The 20805-nt window shown below is 37.8% G+C and overlaps 1 protein-coding gene across 1 annotated transcript in view; it reads right to left on the bottom strand.

Moving 5' to 3' along the window:
- Nucleotides 1-20534, bottom strand: part of LOC129235197 (uncharacterized) — a 62611-nt gene extending 42077 nt beyond the window's left edge. The window contains exon 1 of the mRNA XM_054868898.1: nt 20310-20534. The gene's annotated coding sequence lies outside the window, so the exon portion shown is untranslated. The remainder of the gene's footprint in view (nt 1-20309) is intronic.
- Between the last annotated feature and the right edge of the window lie 271 nt (nt 20535-20805).

Genomic DNA, 20805 nt, shown 5'->3' with positions numbered 1-20805 from the left:
CCCCTTCTCTCTTTCTCCTCTAATTTGCGAGCGCGCGACAGCTGGGTGCGAGAATTAGGAACGGGATTCAAGGGTTTTCAATCAGTGGCAATCCCGAAGCGTGGGGATGTTTTTGCCTCCGATGCGGGATGACTTCCAGGGAAGTTAATTCGTCGATTTGAAACGTCGAATGGAATAACAGTCAACAGAATGCAGTTCGAAGTAAGTATTTAAGAGCATGATTTCACATGTCAAACTCTAAGCTACGCACACTCGCAGTTTTGGGTTTTTTTTTTCCCTCCAGAATCCTTTTTTCTTATTCTGGTGTTTGTCAGTCGTTGTTTTTTTTTTTTTTTTTTTTTTTTTTTTTTTTTTTTTTTGACCTGACAACACTTGCGAAAATGCATCGCTCACTTTCGAGGATTCGGCAATCGTCTAATTTCGTCATTTACGACGATTCTTTCTCGCAGGGTCAGAAACTCAAGCCAAACCTCGGAGTATTTTTCAAGAAGTTATTTCGTCAAATACGGAGAAAATGACGTGAGATTTGAGTTTGCTTTTCTGAGTGCGTGAAATTTACAATAGATCGCTCATTGCTAGCAATAATGGTACATCTCAAAACTTTTAAAGACCGGAATAATAACTGACTTGAAACCACAGTTTAATTTTTCTTAACACAATACTGTCACATAGTTAGTGCGCATAACTCGTGCGTGGTGGCGTGTTAATGATATAATTGTAGTGACACATTTAAAAATTTTATACATCAGTTTTTTTTTTTTTTTAACTATCATTGGAGCCACTGGTCAGTCACCGAACATTACAGATGTTACACTTCCCAAGGCGAATGAAACTCGCTCTTTGTTTTATTGCTGCTCAGAGTTTTGTTTAATACAGATACATGTGAAAAGAATTAGTACCTGGAAGCAGCAAACAAACATTGAGAAGTTATCTACATTTCATGACTTAGAGCCAAATACCAACGAATGCCTGATCATTGCGCATTTATTCGCCAATATTCAGTTTCAGACGAATAATAATTACTGTATTCATGTAACGTATCTTTTTGTCCAGATAACTGTAATTTAACTTTTATTTTCCCGGACAACACCACTGTTTGAATGAAACAGAAAGGAATCCGTTAAAGCAAGTTGAATTACATAGAAACTCTGTTATGACATCATTCAATGGCACAGATTATTTATGGAAACCTAGTTAATGACAATCGCTTGTAACCTCACTTATCATTTATGGAGGAATGAAGGGACTGAAATTTTTTGTTGTTATAACCAGGGCTGCAGAGTCAGACGGAAAATGATCGACTCCGGAAGTTTTGCAACCTCAGACTCCGACCATCTTACCCCAAAATCAGTCCGACTCCGACTTCACAAACACTGGCAGAGTTGCGAACTTTGAGGGAAAATGACCGACTCCGACTCTTGAAACCTTTGACTCCTTTACCTTAAAATAAGTCTGACTCCACCACCCTGGTTATAACATAGTTGTCATTGTAAACGATGTCGCTGTGCTGTAACTAAGTTCAACTGTATTTCCACATATTATGGGAAAGTTCCATTTCCTACGGAAAAATACGGTGATATCGGCACACGATGCAACAAGTACCAGTTTGAAAAGTTTTTCGGCGACGCAAACACATGAGCAATCAAAGACCATGCAAAACATTCAGCCTATTCACTTCATACGAACCACGCCGATCGTCGGACAATTTGCGCAATTTTGATCCGCCCCCAAAAAATCCAGCGTCGCGCAAATGCTTCGGGGAGGAAAAGACCGCTTTTCGAGAGAGAAGACGACCTCTCCTCCCGCCCCTCCCCTCCCCCGAACGAAACCTCGTCGGGTTGTGAGTTCGGCTCGCGGAAAGGGAGAGGGAAAAAGATCGTCACGCGGAAAGGATCCCAGAGTCGTTAGAGGACCCCGAACAATAGGACTCAGCGGCGCGGAGGCTTTTGTTTTTTTCCGGACGGTCGAGCGACGTCATTAGAGGCTTCTCTCTCTCTCTTTGAAAGCAGCGCAAAGGCCTATTTTATGGCCGGTTTTGTTTATTTTTTTCTGCCTCTTCGCTCATTTTTCTTTTGTCTTCCGCGGCGAGAAGCGTTCGGTGGCTTTGATTGCGTCATCGCAACTATTCTCGCTCGCCCGACATGGATATTCGGATCCTGCGACGGCATGATTTAATTTTCATGATGTTTTTTACAACAGAGGCACGGACAGAACGGATCCGATAATTTTACACCGATAAGTTCGATAGAAATTTTAAGATCATGAAACAAATTCTGCATTCATGATCAGGGCTGACGAGAGGCCATGTCAGCCTAGTCGGAAACTAGGGACCCGACTCGCAATCTGAGTAATACAAATTTGGCAAGGGTGGAGGGGGCTCGGCGACCAAACTGACAAGGAGTCTGTTTTGACTCTCGGCGGCCCTGGTCATGCTCATGTTAGTTTATTAAAGATATCGTCTGTACAAAAATTTTACCAAATTTCATCTTCATGGATATCATCGAACCCTGCCATAGAAGAATCTGAATTGCATGATGATTTTTCCAACTGCGGCACGAACAGATCCGATTACTTCACACTGATAAGTTCGATATAAATTTTTAAATCATAAAACAAATTCTGCAGTTATGGTAGTTTACTGAGAATCTCTGCGGTAGAATAAATAGACAAATTGCATTCCCAAAGAATAAGTAGGCCCAAAGAATGTTGAGATCCGGCTGTAAAATAAAAATTTTGCTCATAAAATAAACATCAATCGATGAGCTCGCAGTGGATCTTGCCACAAAATAAATCTCTAGAGTTTTATGGGAATCATGGCCATGGAATAATTTTTTCGTGATTAATTCGTAGATCGATCTTGACGTAGGATGCGGAATTAGTCATAAGTTTGCTACGCATCTTGGCCATAGATTAAATTGTTGAATAATGAATTCGTACTAGCTGTCGTGGATAAAATGGGAACTTTGTCCACGATGTCAGAACATAATCAGATAATTCCAACTTTGGAATTCATTTCTCTTCACAAGCTAAGTTGTATGTTTTCTGGAGACATCTAATTTTTTTTTTTTTTTTTTTTTTTTTTTTTTTTTTTTTTCGAGTTTCTCTGCAGTCAAACCCAAATATTTTAGCCATTGGCTAAAACAGATTTAGCTTTTGGAGGGTCCTTAAAAAGCGGAGGCCCGAGGCCACGGTCTAGTTGTCCTATTCAGTACTCAGGCTCAACATCTAAGCCGCAATGTGACACGCCATTGCTTGTCCGAGCTTCTGCAAAACATTCCATGAATCAAAGTACCGAAATAGATCCATATTTCATAAAATTAGCGAACTTGGACTTAGTTCATCGTTCGGCTGAGGCCTTTGAATCCGCATTCGACCAATCAACAAATCCGAAACTAAAACTATATATTTGGAAGAAAAAAAAAAGTCGGGGGAAAAAGGGTTGCATGCAATAAACACAGCGTCCATTCTGAGAACTCGACGAACGCACCACCGGCAACTTCCCGAAGCCTCTGTGTAATAACGATCTGAGCGGCATGCACAAAAAAAAAAGCAGGAAGAATGAACGCCTCAACCGTCCCCCCGCCACACACACTATCGGCACTATTCGTGACACGCCATGGGGAAACATCCTGTGTGTGTGCGCTTCACGCCCTCCGTCGGTTTCCCCCTCTCCTCCCCTGCTAGCGTGCGTTTTTGTTTCTTTGGTTGGTCGCTTTTGCTCTTGTTTATTTTTTTCCCCCTCCTTCGCTCGCTTTGTTGATTCATTGTCGGTGCTGGGAGAAACACGTACGCGTCGGATCGAGGAAAAGTCGTACATTTTTGTGCGTAGGCATGCGACGAATGGGACACAATCGAGTTGGGTACATTTAGTACAAGAGCATGAATTAACTGCCTGGAGCAGAGGTCTCCAACCTTGCTTTATTTGAGGGATACATTGACAACTTTTGAAGGCGAGGCGGTTAACAATCCAGATACATTTCACTTCAGATGGTCTAGTAAGAGATAGCCTACCCCCCCCCCCCCTATATGCATCCTCGATTTTTTTAAAAAAAATCATCTAACATAGTTCTACTAGGCGAAAAGAAAAGTTAACTTTTTCAAGTCTACTTGACTTGATGGAGTTACAAATATGTTGAACCATGCTCGAAAATGCTTTTTGAATAATCATTCCAAACTGAATTCTATACAAAATTTTACCCAGTAAAATCACTGCAACTTTTCACCGGAAAAAAAATATATATATTTATTTAGTCAAATAAAGATCCATACTGCTGGATTTTGTGGAATCATATTGTTGAAAAAATGATTAACAACTGAACTTTAATGTGCAAATATTTCAAAACATTAAAGAACAGTATTAATATTTCTGATTTACATTTTAAAAAGCAGGTTTAATATTATTAATTATGGATTAATGCGGAATCGTTTTCTGAATTGTATTTTATGAAAAGCTCGCGTATGATAAATGAGCGATAAAATTGTCTCAAGGAGGGATTTGGAGTAACACGAAAAAGATAAGAGGAAAAATGTTACACTCTCTTCAACTTTGCAACGTCGAAAAACGGCAAGGATCGGAGACAAAAGTTTCGCAAATGATTCATTTAGGTAATAAATATTCGTATCAATCATTTGACTTCCAATGTTTTTATTCATTGAAGAATCTTCTTTCAATGCCCAAATTTGTGTTATCATTTCAAATTTGATTTAATAAGTATTCTTAACGAGATCTATTCCGGCCGCCTTGTCTAGTAATCAGAGAAGTCAGACTGCGATGGGGAGATCCCGGCTTCGAATCCCGGTCCGGCATGGATGTACTTTCTCTCTCCTATTCTTGTCCTTTCTTTGTGTGAATGTGTTGTTATGCTGTGAATGATTGCCTACCCTATGAACGGGTCCTTATGGCATGTGTGTACTGTGGAAGTCGATCTTTACACCAAATTTATGGTACAGTTGGAAAAGTGAAGAAACGCAACTCATACCCCAAACTGCCTGCCTAGCTGGCACAGACAACATCATTCCTGCCACATATCCATTTTTTTACTAGTGTCATTTTTACGAATACTGTATGAGAAAACGGAAATTTTATTCGCAGCTGAAAAAAATCTAGTTCTTCAAAGGGTGTCACGAGTTGAAAAAGTGTTGCTTCGCCAGAGTCCACCAAGCGTTTTTTTTTTTTGTTTTTGTTTTTGTTTGTTTGTTTGTCTCTCTCCCCCCCCCCCAGCCAACTGAAACAGTGGTTTCAACAGAATCCACCTGCTCTCAGCCTGTCTCCAAAGCTCAGTTCTGTGCCTCAAAAGTTAATAAGTCGTTCTTCGTTAAATCAAGGATCAGCGTAAAAGCAATTCACGAGATACAAAATATCCAATAAATGAAGAACCGATTAGTGATAAAATAAAATAAAAAAATCCCGAAGATGAAAAGTCTGTCATCAAATCATCCACAAATGCCGATAATAACATACACTTAATCATCCGCGCTCAGAAGCAATGGCGTGTGAAGCAACACGTCATCTCTAGCGCCTAATTACTACTGAAATAACACCCGAAAACGGCGGAGGCCACGGACGAATAGAAGGGGAAGCAGCTTTTTCGTCTGGCGAAGGAAAAAAAGAGAAAAAAAAACCGCGGGCGCGTCCTACATTTCGCGGCGAAAGGCCAGGGACGCACGGCGGCGGTGTGCGCCGTGGTTATCGGGGTCGGCAAAGCAGAGATAAACCCGACTCGCAGATAGCGACGAAGAGGAATGGGACTTTAGATCCCTCGCGACCCCCTCCCCCCCCTCTGTCGACTAGAAATAAATGTCGCGGAACACATTTCGTAATTTTCGTCAAGGACAGATGCAGGCACGTGCCCCCCCTCCCCCTCACCTACCCGCGCTGTTTCCTTTTAAGTACTGTAAAAGAACTTATTTTCGCGAAAATGAAGACATCGGTGATTTCGCGAGATGTAAGTTTCGCGGAAATTATACATAAAGCAAATTTTTTTCATAAAAAATATTTCGCGAGACTTAAAATTACCGTGATTCCGATGGGCTCGCGAAAATGAAAGCGTCGCGAAAAAAAAAATGATTTTACAGTAGCGTGCCAAAGGCTAGATAGCAACTGATTTGATTACACAAGAAATGCGTTTTTCTACAGCACACAGTGGTGGTGATTACCTATCTACCCAAATTATCGAATGAATGTATTGACACTAGTTAATAAAAAAAAAATTAGAAGAATATTAACTTGAATTCGTTTCTGACAAATTCAAGTTTTCGCTAAATCCGTATACCTAAATATTGCATAAATTTCAGAATCTCTTCAGCTTTTGTATTCATACTTAACCACACAAAAATAACACAAACGAATCGAAATATTCTAAAAGGTATATCATGAAGCAATAATCAAAAGACAAATTATCTATACAATAAGACAAGTGGGTTATCGCATAAAAGATGTTAAGAAAGTGTAACATTTTCAAAAAGTAACGAAAAACACTTATTTTATATAAGTCAACTTAAAAATGAAAATTACTTTAAATGAATGCAATAAAATATCTTTAGTTTAAGAAATTCTTAAGTCAGATATCTTATATAATTGAAAACTGAGCGTATCTAATGTATGTACCTATGTATCTATGTCGAACGCCAGTAAGCTGGAGCATCGAACCAGGTATCGATGGATTCGTAATTTTCTCGTCTTTATGATTGACTAATTAACATAATCCTCCGACAATAATTAGCGGAGATATCAATTAAAAACTATTAATTATGATACTTCGATTTCAATATAAAATCCCTATTTTCGAAGGCTTTCCCCCATTCAAATTATTATTCAGTGCTTCATCTCACTTTTCGTAACAATGCTTTTGTTAAAATTTGTAGCGTGAAGAAAATCATTGAGAAGAAAGATCTGTTGCCATTTTTTTTCTCGAATATGAGCAAATAATATTCTGGGTTTTGTTTTAATGACTTTTCCTGTAATCGGGAGATTCAAAACGGTTACTTTTTGGTATTTTTCCGCAATCTGCCACAAAATTTACTGTTTTTTCTTTTTTTGAAGTCTGAGTGTTGAACACGCGAAATTTGACAAAACTTTTATTTTCGAGGTAGACCGTGCAAAGCAATGCGACGCAGCTAGTAATTTAAATAAAAATGATTTCAAGAAATATCTTTCATAATGGTTCTATTACTGATGGAAACCTACTAATTTAGCTAGTTAGTTATTATGGAAATAAATTTGCATTAAAACTTGGCAGTGAGAATCAAAGTGGACTATTTAAGAGTAAATCGCGTTTCAGATCCTAGGTAGACTTTTATTTTAAAAAAAAATTCTAACTTATGCTATACAGCAGCACCTACTAGGGCTACTTTTGCCCAAAAGACGATGTCCAAATTTTTAACCCGAGATTGCTCGCGCAGGGTATGACATACCCACCTCTTCGCTTTCAATCAAATTTCTCCCCACCTTTTTTTTTCTTTTTGGAAGTGGACGATTTTTTGAGTAGCTGATCCATAGGTCATAACCTTGAAGAAGTAGAAACGGTGGGAACATACTAAAATTAGTTTCTTTGAAATTGATTTCTACGGGTGTATCATACCCTAAGCGAGTATTTCTGCTACAGTTCTGAACTAAAGCATATGCAATGCTTCCAAGAGACTTAAAATTAAAACTAGGATCTAGTGAAGACATTGCATCTCCTGCTAAAAAAGCAAATTCAAAGTACAAAAGCTGTACTGAAAACCCCAATGTAAAAGACAAAAACCAAATTTGTGTGTGAAAAATGTAACAAAAACATTCGCATGGACCATATGGCATGCATTTGCAAAAAGAAAAAAAAAAGTAGAAATTGAATGCAAGTCTTTTAAGAATGTATTTTATAATTATACTCTTTTCTCTTATTTGCATTTTCAACCTTTTTGAAGAAAAAAAATGAACTCGAAAATATTAAAAAGCCTCTCGGGTATGAGATACCCTGCGTGAGCACTCCCGTTCGTTTTGGTCGCGCGAGCAATCTCGGGTTAATTCTGTGACTTACATTCTTTTTTTCTCACTGCCTCAAATGTAGTCTAAAACCGCATTTTGTAAAACTACTGCAAAACTATATTTTGTATTGCATCGAAAAATTGACGGGAGCAGCGTGGGAAAAAAGAGTCCAGAGTAAAAGGGATGTACGAGAAACGGGAATTATGTTGTCTTGTCCATCAGTTTACACCTTTGGCATCTATTCATTTGTTGCTGCTCTTTTTAGGGGAATATATTTGTGCTGGTGTCTGTTCATTTCTTGTTCTTCTTAAAATAAAATTAAAAAAAAAAAAAAACAGATAAATGAACAAATATTTTACTTAAATAGAGAGAGCTATACTCGACTGCAAGCTTACTTGACAATGCAGAAATTCGGAAGCTAAGCGAAGGAAATAGTTCCTAGCGCCTTGTCCGATATTCGGGTGAAATTACGCTCTTTGCTTTAGAAATCAGATTACTAGTTGGTTAAACCCACGCATAAGCAACCTTTTTTTTTTTTTTTTTTGTCATAATTTCTGTCAATCGTTAAATATTTTCAACTTTATCAGCGAAGCAGCGCGGAGCGTTTTATCCATTTGAATCAAACGCGCCAGCCAATAACAGCTGATATACCGGTAGCGACCTCCTTATTCGTTAATAAGTGTGATGTTTTATGTGTTTTTTTTTTCCGCGCGTCAAATAAACGTACATCATGTAAGAGTACACTATGACCAAACCCTTTCACCCACCCACAGATAAGTTTCTAGACCCGCTACTGAATCTATTTTAAGAATAAACCATTCACTTGAACGGCGTCGGCTTACAAACACTACAACTCATAAAGGAACAACGAGCAACGTCGCAGAACTGTCACGCCGACAAAATGATGGAACAGTGACAAGCAGGTTGTCGTTCCAGCGGGAAAAGCCACTGAAAGGGGGTACTTCTTCGTGCGCCGATCCAAAAAGGGCGACAAAAGAGAACACCGAGCCGACGAACAAAAAAAGGAAAACGGCCAAGAGAACAAAAAACAAAACCGATCGCAACCCCGAAAACAACCTAGAAGTCGGTGCGGGGGGAAAAAATAAATAAAATTTCCCGGCATTGATCGTCGACTGCACGTAGATCTCGTTATCCATCTCGTAATAAACGGAGAAGGAGAGAATACAAAAAAAGAACGACAAAAAAGAAAGAAAAAGCTTTTGGAGAGTAATCTTTTTCGCCGTCTGCTCCGGTCATGTGACGCCCCTATCTCCGCTGTTCCGAAGCGGCAAGGAGGACAAAGCCCTATCCGCGCGCAATGGGCTATTCATTCCAAACCCTCCCTCCTCTCTCGTGAGATCGCCTGCCCGTGTCCGAACTTTTTTTTTACACTGCGAGTCAATCGAGGGGTGTACGACCACTATACATTCCACAAGGAAGCCCAAATAAGCCTCTCCAACAATATTGAACACAGAAATATTCTGAGTTCACCGCTTGGTATCAACCAGGGCTGTGGGGTCGGAGTCGGAATATGAAGGTTTAAAATTTCAAGAGAGTCGGAGTCTGTCATTTTCCCTCCAAATTCGCAACTCTGCCAGTGCTTGTGGAGTTAGAGTCGGACTGATTTAGAGGTAAAGGAGTCGGAGTTGAAGGCTCTAAAATTCACGTAGTCGGAGTAGCTCATTTTTCCACCGACTCTGCAACCCTGGTATTTTTGTCCAGGGGCGCCCCAAACTTAAAATTTTGGGAAGGGAAAATTCTCAACTTACCGAATGATAAAATGCGAACAACATATGAATACGAACCAAAATAGAATGAAAAGTGATTACGGATTATTTATTTTTTTTTTTTAATTCCTTTGATTTGCCGAATCTTCAGACAAAATTTGCCGAATTGGGACTCGTTTAGAAGATCACAGTGACTTGCCATCGAGATGCCCCAGTCTGCATCACAACTTTCTTCCTTGATGCCCATTAGTATAAGAATAAAAAAATGCGTCGTTCCTTTCCGACTTTTGATTTGTCCTTCCAGCATAACGAGCGGGAAAATTGCTTATACTTAAAATCGTCTGCTCGATATTTTTCTAGTTTGGCATCGGCGTGATATCTCAGAGTCGTTATCACCAAATTAAAATAATTTTTCAGGGGTAGGTTTTTCCTACCCCTGAAGGGGTTTTTTCAGTAGTCGGAAATAAGTCGTTAGGTATTGATTTGGATTACAAGTCGAATTAACGCAACATTTTACCCACGTGAAGTCTAAGAAAAATGATAAATAGTACATTAAAATAACATAAAATGTTTTGTTTTTTAAGTGAAAATATTTTTAAATTCCAAATCTAAAAATGACTGAAACGACTCGTAATTTCAATTACTACTGTTAATGAAGAAAAATCAAGCAAGCTAAACTTGATAAGGCTGGATGTTCAATAATAATAAAACTAACAAGTAATACAAAGGCAATTCATAACATATTTTGCAGCTTTCTTACAAAAATAAAACCAACAATAAATAAGAAATAAAAAGTAAGTGCGCTTATTTAATCACAACAAAAATAAAAATTGTTCACAGCAAAAATCGAGAAAGGACCAATGAACCGTAAAAGTCTTCGACTCACAGTTCAAGAACTACCTAGAAGTGACGAACTCCAATGACTTTGGGAACACGAGACACTGTCCCATACTGCGGTTAGTAGCAGCCTTTTACTTGCTATTAAAAGAATAGAGAAAGCATGGGTGACTTGTTATCTTGCTGTTACGGACTACACACATGTTGCGGGTGATTTCATTCTCTCAGTATATAGTTTTCATTATTTGTTTGCGATTTTTGCCATTGGTTTCCTGAGTTGAGCCTAAGGGGTCAAAAATAAACAAAACAGCGATGGCAACTTATGTTATGACTACAGCTAGCTTCACATTGCAGTTATGGCTTATCTTTTATCTCAGCGAAAAAAAGTCAAGTTTCAAGATTAAACAGTTGATCTAAACATTAATCTTTACTAATAATAAAGCTGAAAGTCTCTCTGTCCGGATCTCTGTCTGTCAGGATCTCTGTGACGCACATAGCGCCTAGACCGTTCGGCCGATTTTCATGAAATTTGGCACAAAGTTAGTATGTAGCATGGGGGTGTGCACCTCGAAGCGATTTTTCGTAAATTCGATGTGGTTCTTTTTCTATTCCAATTTTAAGAACAAAACTGGGACTTTCTTTGAGCTGGAATACTTTCGCAAAAGTATTCCAGCTAAAAAAAAATACTACGAGAATAACCCAAACTCGGCACCAATTACCGTTCTCTATTACCTCAAAAAGCAGTAAACATTCTCAAGGTCATGCCTTAAGTTATCACAGCCATAATATAATTCCTGCATTTTTATCTTCTTCCTCTACGATCGGTGACTGCAGTATTTCCAGCCTAAATGATATCCACAGTCCTTTGGAGAGCAGACTTTTTCCACCAATGCCCTTCATTTATTACAAAAAAAAAGAAAAGAAAAATATCGCTGCGTATCCATTTCTTTTAGAGATGCAACACCCTTGCGAGATTTATAAGGGTAGAGGGAGGGGGACGCAATAGACGAGACCCCAAAGAGGATAAGGCAAGTCGGATGCTTTGAAATCCGAATGGATCTCCAGGCACGCTCATTAGTGCGACTCACGCCCACGCAGCACCCCCTAGATCCTCTCCCTCGCTCCCTTTCGCCGATCTGATGCCAGACGATCGATAAGGGCAGCTTTTCGCCGATCGGTGACTAGCCCTCCCCATGAGAAAGATTGCCCCCCTCCCCCTACCGATGAGCCTCACATTTTCCCGATTCAGCAGTTGACGGATTAAAGGTTTCCCAGAGCTCTGCTTCGTGGTTGAAATCGTTATAGCAATCGGAATTTCGTTAACTATTTTTATCAAAAGATGAGAAGAAAATATTGGCTGCGTTTTTTGGCACAAGTGATCCATTCACCCAGAGAAAAAAACGAGCTGATGTGTGCATCACATTACTTTCTTTTACTCCAACTCAATGTTATTTCCCCATTATTGGTCATTTTAATGTGATTCAATAGTTTACTCTCTAAATATCACCAACAGTGGGCAATTTGAAACCAAATTAAAAAAATCAAAAAAAAAAAAATCGCCAAATTTGTCGCCGACACAACTTGGCGAGCAAAGGACTGGCGATACATCGCCACGTGTCCGACAAATTAGAACACCACTTGAGTTTACATCGAAATTAACAATGATTTCCTCCCAAAAAGGGGTAGAAGACCCTTTTAGAAACACCCGAATGCAACCAAAAGGGGAGGTGCACAACTAGACCCCACTAGGAGTCTACGTACCAAATTTCAACTTTCTAGGACATACCGTTCTTGAGTTATGCCAAATACATACACACATACAGACGTCACGAGAAAACTCGTTGTAAGAAACTCGGGAAACGTCAAAATGGATATTTCGGGCGTCTATACGTTCTTAGGTACATATGTAAGTGTGGTCGGATCGAAAAAAAAACTCAGTATTCATTTGGGGGTGAGCAAAATGGAAATTAAGGCCAATTTTTGGGTTAAATTTTTTTCGCGAATACAATACTTCCTTTTTTGTAAAAGGAAGTAAAAAACGGTCGTTGTCAAAACAACTGTAGTCTTTCTGATATTAGAACTTGTTTTACACACATAACCCCAGTCAGTATGTATATGAACAAACTAGGATTAGTATTAAAATCTAGAGTCCCGGTATTTATCAACTAGTAAGAATATGAGTAGTAAAAAATATTCCTCAAAATATGCCACACTTTTTCAATTAATCTAGGGGTGGGGCAGGGGCGTAAGTTCGAAGAATGTTACTGGTCGCCTCAAAAACTACCTGAATTTTTCTGATTTTGAGATTTTAGAACTTGTGAACTATCTCAAGTAAGTAATCATAAGTAAACCTATCATTTAAGTGCTAATCCCATCAAGTACTAGGATTTTGGCAATGCAGCGCAACATTCCTAATGAATATACCAGAACAATTGCTTTTATTTACATTGGAATAAGCAAAATTTTGGCTCCTTAAGGACTCGGAAAATTTGTTTGATGCTTCGATTCGAACATTTTGGGTGTACTGCATTTCTTAAATGAATTCTCAATTTAATACTTATAATACATTCTTCAGAAAACCAAAATTATGCAAAATTCTTCTGTGAGTGTTACATATCTGTGAGTTACAGATAATTTAAGCTCCCTAACTAAGCTCTAGAACAGTAGTGGCCAGCCTTTCTTTACCAGAAGGTCACACTTCATTTTAAGATGAATCGCGCGGGCCAGAACATAAAATTTTAAAGCATTAAAAAAGAGAAGTCTTGACAACATGGGGAAACATAAAAGAAAACTACGAAAGAAGTGTTGTCACGAAGTTTTCATCTGTTTTTCAGAAACAAACTCTTGAATATTTGAAATGTTCCAAAAAGTGGTCTTCGATTTGAAAGCTAGAAAACACACGCGTCACTTTTGCGGGCCATATATGGCCCACGGGAGTCACTTTGACTCCACTTCTCTAGCAAATCACGCACCTACAAGTTTTACCGTCATTAGCATACATTCCCGAAGATCTTACAATAACACTAAAAAATAACACACAAAGCAAAACACAGCAGTAAAACCTAATTCGCATTCAGTTCGTGAGGCAAGGGAAGTTAGTATTCCATCTCACTACAAATACGAAAGAAAGTACCATTAATTTCGGTAAGGTTTACTTTTTCGTACATGAAAATAAGACTACTGTCAGATGCGTCACCTTGAAAAAACGCGACGAGTTTCCTCCTTGGCCTGTGAAGTGCTAAGTAACTTTGGCACAAGCTGGGAATAACTAACTCGTTAAGCTTCAAACGGAACAATCGGGCTCAGCTAAGGTTGGCACATTTTCAAGCCCGAAGTATTAAAAATCTACACGACAGCACATTTGTTATAATATTCGTGGGAGCAAGTTAACCAAGACGCTTAAAGTTGCAACACCGTGCCGATTGGATTACCAATTACAAAGACTCATGAAGAACGTATATATATTGTAACTAAAATTCTTTTAGAACTGATGACTTTTCATAACTTGATTTCGAAGTGCGGCAGCATTAAAGCGAGACAAAAAGATGAATTTGGATGACTCAGTTTTCGCAAAAGACGCGTAAGAAATCAAAGGATTTAACGTTCTATAGAGCCGTCTACCTTTGTCTAGTGGTCAGAGAAGTCTGACTATACGACAGGAAGGTCCGAGTTCGAATCCCGGTTCGAACATGTACGTATTACTTTCTCTCTCCTGTCCTTGTCCTTTCTTTGTGTGAATGTGTTGTTATGCTGTGAATAGTTGCCTATACCCTATAAACGGGTCCTCACGGCACCCATGTACTGTGGAAGTCAGACTTCACACCAAATTACAGTACAGTTGGAAAAGTGAAGCATGATAGTAACATCAACGTCCTATAGAAGTAAGTAAATTAGGCTATACTGGAAAAATATTGTAGACACTGATTATACGAACTAGTGGAGACCGGATCTAGTTCGGATAAGCAAACATTATAACTGCACAAGCAACTTCAGGGGTATTTTTGACGCCGATCAAGACTGCGAATAACTGCACAAGCTACGCAGATGGGGAACAGGCAGGCCCGTCATTTAGAGTTTTGGCGGAGGAACGGGGGGGGGGGGGGGGGCGTTAAGAGTATACATTCCAATTGTACCAAAAAAAAAATCGAAATCACGCCTTATTACGTAAGCACATTAATGTCTTTAAGTCGGGAGGGGAAAGCGGAATTGACGCCTCCAAACACCCCGAAATGACGCACAGTGTGGCATATTGGGCAAAAATCCACCGAACTCGCGCGTTTTGAGCTAGGATCTTCTATTATGACTCAAAATGCGGCAAAATTCTTCGACTATTTCGTAGTGGTGCTACAATTTTGAATTTCTTAACCCCCTAAGCCCCGCAGAGCTCAGAATGGACCCAAGTCGCGATTTTGAAAACTAAAATGTATGACCATATTTTTTCCCTGATATGTGGCTCAATTCTTAGTATAATCGATCTTAGTGATAAAACACAACTTTTGATCGCTGCCGGATGTTTAGAAATGCTTTTTTCCACCGTATAAGTCATTAATAACATGATTTTTCAGGTTTTTCCGTTGAAAAAATAGGTTTTAACGGTCTTCACACATCTCCCGCTCAAGAACAAATATATATTTCAATTCTAATCTACAAGTTTTCAATCATTTTCCAAAGTTCAAAATGTAAAAACCTCCCTAAAACACCGAAAAATTGCTCAAAGTCCGAATTTCAGCTCGAGAACCTAACATTGTCCACGGGAATAAATCTGCAATAGCGGCAAACAGCTTATTTTATATGTATACATTTATGTGTATACATTTTGAGAATAAATCGTCTGCGTTCGAATTAAGACCTTTACATTTAGAATTTCCGAATGCTTTTGATGTTTTTAAGAAAATTTAATGTTTTAAGGTAACAGTTGAGCAAATGTGAAGACGCAATATTAGTATGTTTGTTTCCTTGGATTAATCGGAATATTTGAATTATGGCAGGTATGTTCACTCTTTTACATAAGTATGCAAAATAGAAAACTTTGTCCTCTGTTACATAAATAAGTATTTAAACAAATTATGTAAATTACATTTTTTAAAAATCAGTTTCTGCGTGTAAGACCAACAAAACAACATAAATTTTAATATAAATTCAATAAAATTTTATAATAAAGTTAAAATAACATGTCTTTACTGTTTTTCATACTTCTAAAGTGAAAGCTAATGGACATATAAAAGTAAATATTTGTTTTTTAAATTAAATAGAGTGAAGTAAAATCATATACTAATTTCATTAATCCTTTCATCCCTACCTTAAATTTAGCTGTATTATAACCTATAAATGATTTTATTAGGAACAAAACTGGGGCTAAAAGGATTCATCTGAGCATTAATTGTTTAGTTTAAAACACATTAAAATTTTAACATGTGTTTTTACATTTTAAGTTAGAATTTCAACAAAAACACTTACGTAAAAGAGTGAACATACCAGTTACAAATCCAAGATTACGATTATTCCGAGGAAACAGACAAACATACTAATTTTGCGTCTACACATTTGCTCAACTGCTTCTTTAATACATTAAATTTTCTTAAAAACATCAAAAGCATTCGGAAATTCTAAATGTAAAGGTCTTAATTCGAACGCAGGCGATTTATTCTCAAAATGTCTACACATAAATGTATACATATAAAATAAGCTGTTTGTTGCTATTGCACAGATGTATTCCCGTGGACAATGGTAGGATCTCGAGTTGAATTTCGGACTTTGAGCAACTTTTCGGTGTTTTAGGGAGGTTCTTACCTTTTGAACTTTGGAAAATGATTAAAAACTTGTAAATTAGAATTAAATATTTATTTGTTCTTGCGCGGAAGATGTGTGAAGACCGTTAAAATCCTTTTTTTCAACGGAAAAAACCTGAAAAATCATGTTTTTAATGACTTATACAGTGGAAAAAAGCATTTCTAAACACCCGGCAGCGATCAAAAGTTGTGTTTTATCATCAAATTCCTCGATTTATACTAAGCATTGAGCCACATATCAGGGAAAAAATATGGTCATACTTTTTAGTTTTCAAAATCGCGACTTGGGTCCATTCTGAGTTTTGCGGGGCTTAGGGGGTTAAGAAATTCAAAATTGTAGCACCACTACGAAATAGTCGAAGAGTTTTGCCGCATTTTGAGCCATAATAGAAGATCCTAGCTCAAAACCCGCGAGTTCGGTGGATTTTTGCCCACTATGCCACACTGTGTGACGGGCCTGGAAACGAGCGTAGTTTGAAGTGATGGCCAAGCAACTTCAGGGATGTTTCTGACTGGATAAAAACGGTTGATGTTGATATACTTTTAAAGTAACAAATAGCTTTCCCATCTAGATGACAACTAATCAGAATTATGCCTAAATGGTGAGGTGGTGTTGCTCCTTTCTGCCTTTTAATTCCTTGCTAAATGATATAAAATTAGATAATAACATCAATTGTAGTGAATGCTTATCGATGCCCCAATTCTTGAGCACAATGCAACAAAGAATGAATTTCACAAACTGATAGTTAGAAAAGACTATCCGAAAATCAAACCCCTCAAAATACGGGGAAAATCTCCCAATATATGACTAATACTTCTGTCTTAATTCTAACTAGCCAAGGAATTTGCAGTCTATGCTTTCAACTGAATCCCCCACGCCTGGAAAAGGTTTTGATACAAAATAATGCAAGTCAATTAGCTAAATTAAATATAGGTAACTGAAAATCACTTTTAAATTCCATATTTCATTTCATAGGGTTATTTTCAGCCTTCAATTCGGATAAAATGTACGTATATTTCAATTTCAGCTAGTCCGAGCTCGCTCAGAGCTAAACGATGAAAGGGGGAAAAAAAAAAAAAAACAGGCGGCTAATAATGAGAATGTGATAATAGGTTTCATATTTTCCCCTCCCTTTTCTTGCGATTCATTTCCACCAATCTAACAAATTCGTTTTGTCTTTCACCCTTCGCGAAGCTTTCATTTCGGCAGCGGCAGTGATTACCTCGCGGCGAGCGAAATGGGTGGGGTCGACGCACGTGAAAGGCATATTCGAAACTGAACACGAACACCGTTAACCGCAGACGATTTGCGCCGCGGACACGTAACGTCGCGGCGTTATGTCGGTTTTCATACCATAGTACGTCACACCTATGATTCGAAACTGGTGAAGAGAAGCACAACGATAAACCTGATTCAACAAACGCTTCGTTCGAAAACCACCTGCTTGTCACCAAGCAGTTCTACCCTTTCGAAATAAAATTTATGATCCTTCTGAGCGCATGTAATTTAGGCACGTTTTGCACCGGAAGACATTTCGTAACGCGAACCGAAATGCTCGCCCAATAGGTGAAACTTGCACTGATAATTGGGAATTTGAGATGCCCTGCAAATTTGCATCAAAATTATTTCCCAAGACCAGGGGCGCCTGACCTTCCAAAATTTTCCTTCTTTGGAAAACTGTTTGACGCTTGGCAAAATTATCATCGTTCGGCAAAATTTGGAGTTTCATCCGGTAAAATTATCATCATTCAGCGAACTTTGGAATTCCATTCGGAGACACTATCATCATTCCGCTAAGTTTGCAGCCTCATTTGGAAAATAGAGAATTACCGTTAAGTTCGATGCTTGCAACTATTTCAGAAATGCATTGTAAACTACAGAACACAGGATATAAAAATTGAGTTATTGCAAAACAAAAAATCACTAAACTAAAATGTCGTCAAATTAATACCAGCATTTTCCAATCTGTGAAAAACGAAACGAAAATCTACAGCTTAATTTGCGGCAAGGGAATTTGGGAATGCAATCAATGAGAAACAATAGTTTTATATGATCTAAGATCTTGCAACGAAAATCTCACACATTATAAGCCTCGCTACACCCAAAATTTTTACTAGAAGTTAAGAGATGTATTAGATTCTTTTAATTCTGAAGCCGGATAGTCTTTTTTCAATTTATTTTCATAATGGGGTTGTTTCCTTCAGTCAAAAGTAATACTTTTAGTCAGCGATTTTGATAGAATAAGTGAAAAAAATAACATGAACTCAGAAAATACTTTTATATTCCCAACAGTTATTTTTTAATTACTTTTTTTAAATGTCCGATTTTTCAAACAATGTATGGTGTTGATGACGTCACAAATGATGCTCTTTGGAGCATCTTTCCACCGCATTTCCACGTTATGATAATCAAGAAGCGAATTAAAATTGCGCTCTACGCTTGCTATCAACCATATTGTTGCCACTACACGTGAGTAAAGATGCGATTTAAATATTTTGCTCTGTGAATGGCAATACGAAATGGCATTTCATCATTTGTGATGTCATCGGCAGAAGCTTAAACAATAAAAGCGCACCAATTTAAGTATTTTTTTTAAATATTAAACTTTAACAAATTATTTAAAAAATGGTCAGATACTATGTTTTTAAGCATGCTCTTTCAGAAAAAAATACTTTTAAAATTTTGGAAACGACCCCATTGCAAAATATAGTCTAAGAGAAAGTCATTGATCATAGTAGATATGCTCATTAGCGTCATATTTTCTAGTTGAAATCTTCCGAAATACTAATTGAAAAAAATAATGAAGCAAAGCTTGATTGTTTATATTGCTTAAAGATCTACGACAGCAATTCATAATAGAAAATACTTTGAATAACTTGATCTAAACCAAATATGTTTTTCCAGTTAAACAATGCGATACATAATCATACGCAAAGAATTATTTTGCAGACGTTAAAGATTTTCAAAATGCTTTCCAATTAATTTTTAAAATAGTGTGAAACATTGTAATGTAAAAATAGGAACATCAATCAAATAAACAATGAACGAAATTATTTTCAAGCTGAAAATCAAGCAGGATAGTGTTGCAATGGTAAGTTATGAATTAAAGAGACAGTACTATGCTACTTAAATGAGATATTTTTTACCACAATGAATAGACTATATAAACATTGTCAAAATGGAATCGTCAGAATTATTTTTTTAAAGCCAGGACCTCATTGCTCCCGACCAATGAAAATATTAATTAAATGAAAACATTCATTTGTTGAATGAAAACACGCAACATCGTTTCAACTATAATTCACCGCGATGTTTTAAACATTCTTAATACACAAATTGCAAATCAGCGATTCCTTCCTTCTGCACCCCTAACTAACCTTATGAGTATTGAATAAACATATTTCTCTAAATCCGAACGCAGCGCTTAATTTAGAAATACAATAGTGAATACACTTGTGGCCAATTATAAATACAGTAACAGATACATTAATTTTTGTTATTGGATGTCATACATGGAAAACAGAAAGTTGTCACTAATGCTTTGAAGTATAGCAATTATTGCGATCTTGCTCTAGTGGTTCAAGTTCAACTTTACACTGTAGATCTCCTCGCGATCAACAGAGGCTCAGCCTGTTTAGCCGAATGTAAGTATAAACAAGTACACAGGGCAGTCGATAACCAAAATTCAAAAGTCAGAATAAATTAACATTTCAAAACTAAACAGTATTCTAGCACCAATAGGTAGTGCAATAAATTCAAATAATTTAACCATCCACTATTACGCGATGTATTAAAATTAAAAAGTTATAAAATAAATAAGTAGCGACTAGATTTAATCATTATACAACAGAAATAACACCAAATACAACAAACTTTCAGATAATGAGTGAAATAAACTGAGATCACAAATCGCGAAGTTAGTGGTGACCTTACATACTAAAATTATTGAATACGCAACATTCAAAACAAAAATCATTTCAAAAACTCACCACTTTGTGACGATTTTCTCAAGCATAATACACTCCACTAAGTCGAAGGTCACACAAATTAAAGGGACGAAACCGTCCCGAAAATAAAGTTGCGAATAACTTTTCGAACTCCGTTCGTTCGGCAAAATCTTCCGTCTGCCGATCGCGCTGGCTTCCGCGGAAAGCCTGGATAGTTCCGTCGCAGTACCGAATACACGGATCACTCCGCTCAAAGAACCGATCAGTCTAATGGCTCGCGGCCGACTGTGCCCGAGATAGAGGAGAGGCAGGGTTACCAATGCATTGGGTTCTCTCGTACAGCGAAGCGCCGCCAAATACTTGAAACGGAAAAGGCGCCAAGCGATGTTGTGAAGGTTCCTCTCGTTTGGAGCGCGGTGAGAGTGATCGTTTCATTTCTTTCTGGAAAGCCTTGGAGCTGCTGAGAGAAGAATTTGTCACGAAAATGAAAGTGTGAAAAGCAGAGAGGCGTCCCGAACTCAAATTTTTGGGAGGAAGT

This window comes from Uloborus diversus, chromosome 2 (assembly GCF_026930045.1).
Source record: "Uloborus diversus isolate 005 chromosome 2, Udiv.v.3.1, whole genome shotgun sequence".
Lineage (NCBI taxonomy): Eukaryota > Metazoa > Arthropoda > Arachnida > Araneae > Uloboridae > Uloborus > Uloborus diversus.
The sequence above is the reverse complement of the archived record's forward strand: the minus strand, read 5'-3'. Positions and strand labels throughout refer to the sequence as shown.